The sequence below is a fragment of the Bison bison genome, unplaced genomic scaffold (assembly GCF_000754665.1).
Source record: "Bison bison bison isolate TAMUID 2011002044 unplaced genomic scaffold, Bison_UMD1.0 scf7180017864175, whole genome shotgun sequence".
NCBI classification, from domain to species: domain Eukaryota; kingdom Metazoa; phylum Chordata; class Mammalia; order Artiodactyla; family Bovidae; genus Bison; species Bison bison.
The window spans coordinates 689,141-696,299 of record NW_011494747.1 but is presented as its reverse complement, the minus strand read 5'-3'; the positions used below and the strand labels follow the sequence as shown (position 1 = coordinate 696,299).

The 7,159-nt window shown below is 35.0% G+C and overlaps 1 protein-coding gene across 1 annotated transcript in view; it reads left to right on the top strand.

The window, feature by feature from the left end:
• Positions 1-7,159, top strand: part of ORC5 (origin recognition complex, subunit 5) — an 88,395-nt gene that overhangs the window by 44,488 nt on the left and 36,748 nt on the right. The gene's annotated exons all lie outside the window — the stretch shown is intronic.

The window sequence follows — 7,159 nt, the reverse complement described above, 5'->3', positions numbered from 1 at the left end:
AATGATAGGGCTGTTATATATTTTCTTTATCTTTATGAAATTCTTCAGGTAGTGTGTCAGTAGAGTTCCAGACATTTAGATATTTGGTCTGCATATGTTAGTACTATAAAATGAACAATGTTCTTGGTAAGTAATTGAAATTCAAAATATATAGTCTTTGAGGGTATCACTGAATTTACATTTACTTAAGATATAACTGATAACAGAAACAACTTCATGTTTCTAGGCTTTTTCTTTTTTTAATAAAGAAATTTAATAATGATTATCTTGCTGATTAAAAAGTGACTTCATGATTAAATTGTTGAATTATAATATAAAAATGTAATGAACGAGTTTAAGAAATGTATTTGTAAGAAAATGATCTATAATATTCTTATTCCTCATATGTATACTTTGCAACTTGGCAATATTCATTTTTTTAAAAAGTGATATAGTTTCCAAAATGATTAAGTTCTCAAAATTTTCACTAGATGGCAGCAGTAGCATAAAAATAGGAAACATGACCTTTATAAAGTAGTTAAGCTTCTTTTTTTGTTGTTAACATTTAAGAAAAACCTATTCATTGAAAATATAGTCACAGACTTCTCCTGTGGCTCTGTGGTAAAGAATCCACCTGCCAATGCAGGAGACATGGGTTCAGTCTCCGGTCCGGGTAGATCCTTTATGCTCCGGAACAACTAAGCACGTGTGCCACAACTATTGAACCTGTGCTCTAGAGCCTGGGAGCCGAAACTGCTGAGCCCATGAACTGCAACTGCTGAAGCCTGCACCACAGGGCCCATGCTCTGCAATAAGAGAAGCCACTGTAATGAGAAGCCTGCACGCTGCAACTGTAGAGTAGCCCCCCAGTTGGTGCAGCTAGAGAAAAGCCAGCATGGCAGCAAAGACCCAGCACAGCCAAAAAGAAATAAAATAATTTTAAAAAATATATAGAGTCACAATAGATCTCTTAAGTGGTTCAGAAAAACAATACTTGGCACATAGTGTGAATGGATAGAAGAAAAGACAAATGATGGCACTAGTATTTACGGAAAAGAAGTGTCACCTCAGATGTTTCAGTTAGCATTTTGTTTTATGTATATGTTTTTAGGTTGAAAACATGTAAATAATATTTACATTTCAGTTTACTGCAAATAAATATGGTTCGTGAATAGATGTTAGATTTTATAATCTAATGCATGATGGTAACCTTTAATGCTTCATTTAAAGAAGTCTCTGGTGACCAAAAATAGGTATATTCTCAGTGTGCTCAGCACACTGATAATTTTTATGTGAGTCAGCTTTATAGAAAATTGTATATACATTTATTACATTTTTGGAGAAAGGGAGTCTGGTGAGTTATTGAGTTATATAAATAGCTAGATGGGTAGGTGTATGGTTGCCATAATGTTGATAATTTAAAAAATTTTAATATGTATTACAGGAATTTTTTATGATCTATATGTATATGTTTATAATACATATAAATGCTTTTTCTGAAATTAGTTTTTAGTCAAATTGTACATTTTATTAATATGTAATACTTGATCTTTATTGTAAGGAATTGAGCCTCAAGAGGTGAAATGACTTTCTCACTATGACTGAGTAAATGTTCAAGAATTAAAGCCTAGAGAAGTGAACTAGACAGTACTTCTAAACAGAGCAGAAAGATGGTTGCATCATGTATGATTATTAATACTTCTTAGGTGCCCCAAAATTCCTTTTGTGGGAGACACATATAAGGATGAAAAATGGGAGTTTCTTTCTTTAAGAGACCTTATATTTTGGGGGGATAAAAAAACATGTACATAAAAAGTAGTATTGTAAGGCTGTGAGTGAATGCTAGATGGTGCAGCTGCAACGTTTACAGTAAAAAGAGGTCACCTCTGGATTGGACAAGAGGAGAGAACTTGAAGGCATCACAGTAAAGGTGAAAAATAGAGCTAAGCTAATGAGTAGGATTTTTTTCTTTAAATACTTCTATTTCTAATTTATATAAATGATGTGTGTTTGTTGTACAAAAATGTGTAAATAAAAAAGGAAAAATAATAGTAGAGTTAGCTGACATTTTATATCCGATGGGTAGTATTTATAGAACTTTAAGAGGGAGGACAATATGACCAAAGTGTGGGACTAGGAGAAAAAAACAAGACACAGTTGTGTGAGGCGAATGTGATAACCATTACACTAGAGAAACATGACCCGTAAGACACACATTTGTGAAGTGTCACACCCTATGAGTTGAGGAATAAGTGGGGTTATATGGTAGCCCGACTACTAAAATTACAGCTATTTTAGTTGTGATTTTAGTTGTGATGTAGTAGTAATTTTAGTTGTGATGTAGTAGTAAGTAATACTGCCACTACCACACGTCACACCTTACATATTTACCTAACATTGGTAGAGCATTTCTAGCAGCAGATGTAGGTTTATAAGGATGGACAATCAAAACAATGATAGGCTGCTGATTTAGGGATCTACTTGCTACTCTGAGACTTTTATAGATGAACAGTGTCACCGGTCTTTGTTTTTAGTAATGTCTATAATGTTGTACTTAAGCAATTTAGCACAAAATCGATCTTTGTGTTTTAATGAAGCTAAATTCTTTTCAGCTCTAACGACCTCAGCCTTTTCATTCTTTATCTCGTCTAGTTAGCAGTCTTCAAAATGATAAATTTTGTATATTTAAAATATTGTTTTAAATTAATTTGTTTATTTGATGAAAAATCATTTAGTACTTCATCTCAGTGACTCCATTTAGGATACAAAGGTTGGAGGAGATGGTACAAAGGAATAAATATCCATAGATTCTGCATCCATAGTGTCAACCAACCACAGATTGAAAATACTTGGAAAAAAGAAATCCAGAAAATTCCAAAAAAAAACAACTTGAATTTGCTTCAGTGGCAATATTTACCTAGCATTTACAACTATTTAATAGCATTTACATTGTAACAGGTACTAAAGATAATCTAGAAAAGTTATAAAATGTGTGGGAGGTTGTAACTAGGTTATACACAAACACTGTGCTCTTTTATGTAAGGTACTTGAGCACCCTCAGATTTTGATATGGAGAGCTGGCGGGTGGTGTCCTGGAACCAGTCCCCAGGATATTGAGGGTGACTGTGTAACTAATTCTAGGAAGTTTACATTTACTTTTGTTCGGTCAATAGAATATCAAAGAAAATTAAAAAAAAAAAAAACATACTGTCTTTAAGAACAAAATGTGACAGAAATTGCATCCAAAAGAAAGGTACGTCTCCTGTGTACCTTGTATTTTTTTCTCCCCATTATCTCTCACTGACTTCTTTTTTTCTCCTTTTACTTATCCATCAAAACTATGCTTTTGCCCATGAAGTGAAGTGAAGTTGCTCAGTCGTGTCTGACTCTTTGCGACCCCATGGACCGTAGCCTACTACGCTCCTCCGTCCATGGGATTTGCTAGGCTGGAGAAAATCCAATACTAGAGTGGGTTGCCATATAGGAATGACAATTTGTCTTTAACTTTTAAGTGCAAAACAAAACTAGGACATTTGTATTGGAAGTACTTATTTGATATGAACACTAGATGGCAATATTGCTGCGTTGTAGCTGTAAGATGAGCAGGAAAAAGCAGAAATAGTAGCTTTTTACTTGTTAATATTGTCTTTGATATTTAGAGAGAGCTGTTTGTTAATTTAATACGTTGGATTGTTTGAAGAAAAAAAATCCTGAAGATATTTATGAGCATACTCACACTTCTACTTTTTCATTAAAATGTAAATAAAATTGGTAAGGAATTGTGTTGCATGAATACTTTCTACTTGAAACCAAATTGCTTTATATTGGTTATCATATGTCTGTGTGAGATAGGAAAAATTATTTTTCTATCCATTTTGTCTGTTTTAAGGATTTGTTTTATAGTAATTTGTTATTTTAGGTTATGCTTTTAATTTATCTTTTTAGTTCTTTTTTTGTCTTTTTTTTAATCTTGAAGAAAAATGAAAATTTGTTTGGAAGCTTTATTTCACTGTTTTGATATTTCTGTGTCTTCTCTTACTCAACCTTGCCCACTCCATCCATAATCTTACAGTTAGGTGAAAGCAGTAAAAGTATGGTTCTTTAAGATGTCAGATATATCACTTATTTTAAAATATTAAGCCATATCACTTTATCTTTTCCAAGAGGATAGAATTGCTGAAGAATTTATTCCTGAAATTATTGATACAGGTTTCTAAAGTGGCTATTAAAAGGAAAATTATCTTTAAAAAATTAAGGACATTCAATTACATATATACTTATATCACATTGTTATTGATCTTATTTGATCAGTTAGCATTTTGAAAAATTACTTTTGAAGGTAGTTCACTGTAATTCTGCAGTTTGGGAGTTTTAAAATAATAACTTGTTTCTTTAATTACAAGGAACAGTGCACTGTGAATTAATTTCTAGAAATAACTGGAAGATAAAAGGAGCGTAATTCTTTTTTTTTTATTTTATTTTTAAACTTTACAAATTGTATTAGTTTTGCCAAATATCAAAATGAATCCGCCACAGGTATACATGTGTTCCCCATCCTGAACCCTCCTCCCTCCTCCCTCCCCATACCATCTTCTTGTTTAGTTATACATAGTTTACTAAGAAAAATTTTAAGTGAAAATATCCTTATAAATTTATTTTCATTTTAAAGAGTATAAATAAGGAGCATTTTGGAGCCAGGTGTAGTAATGTACAGTTATTTTTTCAAAAATATGCATTTCCGTTACTATACTCATTTGAATTCACATGATACTGTATATTGGAATAGATTTGGACTTTTCAGTTCAGTCACTCAGTCCTGCCTGACTCTTTGTGACCCATGGACTGTAGCACACCTGGCCTCCCTGTCCATCACCAACTCCCAAAGCTTACTCAAACTCATGTCCATAGACTTGGTGATGCAATACAACCGTCTTATCCTCTGTTGTCCCCTTCTCCTCCTGTCTTCATTCTTTGCCAACATCAGGGTCTTTTCCATTGACTTCGCATCAGGTTCTTTGCATCAGTTCTTCGCATCAGGTGACCAAAGTATTGGCGCTTCAGCATCAGTCCTTCCAATGAATATTCAAACTGATTTCTGTTAGGATGCACTGGTTGTATCTCCTTGCTGTCCAAGGGACTCTCAAGATTCTCCAACACCACAGTTCAAAAGCATGAATTGTTTGGCACTCAGCTTGCTTTATAGTCCAACTCTCACATCCATACATGACTACTGGAAAAACTATAGCTTTGACTGGATGGATCTTTGTTGGCAAAGTAATGTCTCTGCTTTTTAATATGCCATCTAGGTTGGTTATAGCTTTTCTTCCAAGGAGCAAGCATCTTTTAATTTCATGGCTGCAGTCACCATCTGCAGTGATTTTTGGAGCCCCCCAAAATAAAGGCTCTTACTGTTTCCATTGTTTCCACATCTATTTGCCATGAAGTGATGGGACTAGATGCCAAGATCTTAGTTTTTTGAATGTTGAGGTTTTTTTTTTAATATAAATTTATATATTTTAATTGGAGGTTAATTACTTTACAATATTGTATTGGTTTTGCCATACATCAGCATAAATCCGCCACAGGTATACACATGCTCCCCATCCTGAACCCCCCACCCTCTTCCCTCCCCGTACCATCCCTCTGGGTTGTCTCGGTGCACCAGCCCCAAGCATCCAGTATCATGCATCAAACCTGGACTGGTGATTTGTTTCATATATGATATATACATGTTTCAATGCCATTCTCCCAAATCATCCCACCCTCTCCCTCTCCCACAGAGTCCAAAAGACTGTTCTATACATCTGTGTCTCTTTTGCTGTCTCACATACAGGGTTATCGTTACCATCTTTCTAAATTCCGTATATATGTTTTAGTATACTGTATTGGTGTTTTTCTTTCTGGCTTACTTCACTCTGTATAATAGGCTCCAGTTTCATCCACCTCATTAGAACTGAGTCAGATGTATTCTTTTTAATGACTGTGTAATACTCCATTGTGTATATGTACCACAGCTTTCTTATCCATTCATCTGTTGATGGACATCTAGGTTGCTTCCATGTCCTGGCTATTATAAACAGTGCTGCGATGAACATTGTGGTACATGTGTCTCTTTCAGTTCTGGTTTCCTCAGTGTGTATGCCCAGCAGTGGGTTGCTGGATCATAAGGCAGTTCTATTTCCAGTTTTTTAAGGAATCTCCACACTGTTCTCCATAGTGGTTGTACTAGTTTGCATTGTGTAAGAGGGTTCCCTTTTCTCCACACCCTCTCCAGCATTTATTGCTTGTAGACTTTTGGATTGCAGCCATTCTGACTGATGTGAAATGGTACCTCATTGTGGTTTTGATTTGCATTTTTCTGATAATGAGTGATGTTGAGCATCTTTTCATGTGTTTGTTAGCCATCTGTATGTCTTCTTTGGAGAAATGTCTGTTTAATTCTTTGGCCCGTTTTTTGATTGGGTCATTTATTTTTCTGGAATTGAGCTGTAGGAGTTGCTTGTATATTTTTGAGATTAGTTGTTTGTCAGTTGCTTCATTTGCTATTATTTTCTCCCATTCTGAAGGCTGTCTTTTCACCTTGCTGATAGTTTCCTTTGTTGTGCAGAAGCTTTTAAGTTTAATTAGGTCCCATTTGTTTATTTTTGCTTTTATTTCCAATATTCTGGGAGGTGGGTCATAGAGGATCCTGCTGTGGAATGTTGAGTTTTAAGCCAACTTTTTCACTCTCCTCTTTAACTTTCATCAGGAGGCTCTTTAGTTTCTTGTTGCTTTCTGCCATAAGAGTGGTGTCATCTGCATATCTGAGGTTATTGATATTTCTCCCAGCAATCTTGAATCCAGCCTGTGCTTCATCCAGTCCAGCATTTCTTATGATGTACTCTGCATGTAAGTTAAATAAGCAGGGTGACAATATACAGCCTTGACGTACTCCTTTTCCTATTTGAAACCAGTCTGTTGTTCCATGCCCAGTTCTAATTGTTGCTTCTTGACCTGCATACAGATTTCTCAAGAGGCAGGTCAGGTGGTCTGGAATTCCCATCTCTTGAAGAATTTTCCGGTTTCTTGTGATCCACACAGTCAAAGGCTTTGGTATAGTCAATAAAGCAGAAATATATGTTTTTCTGGAACTCTCTTGCTTTTTCTATGATCCAACGGATGTTGGCAATTTAATCTCTGG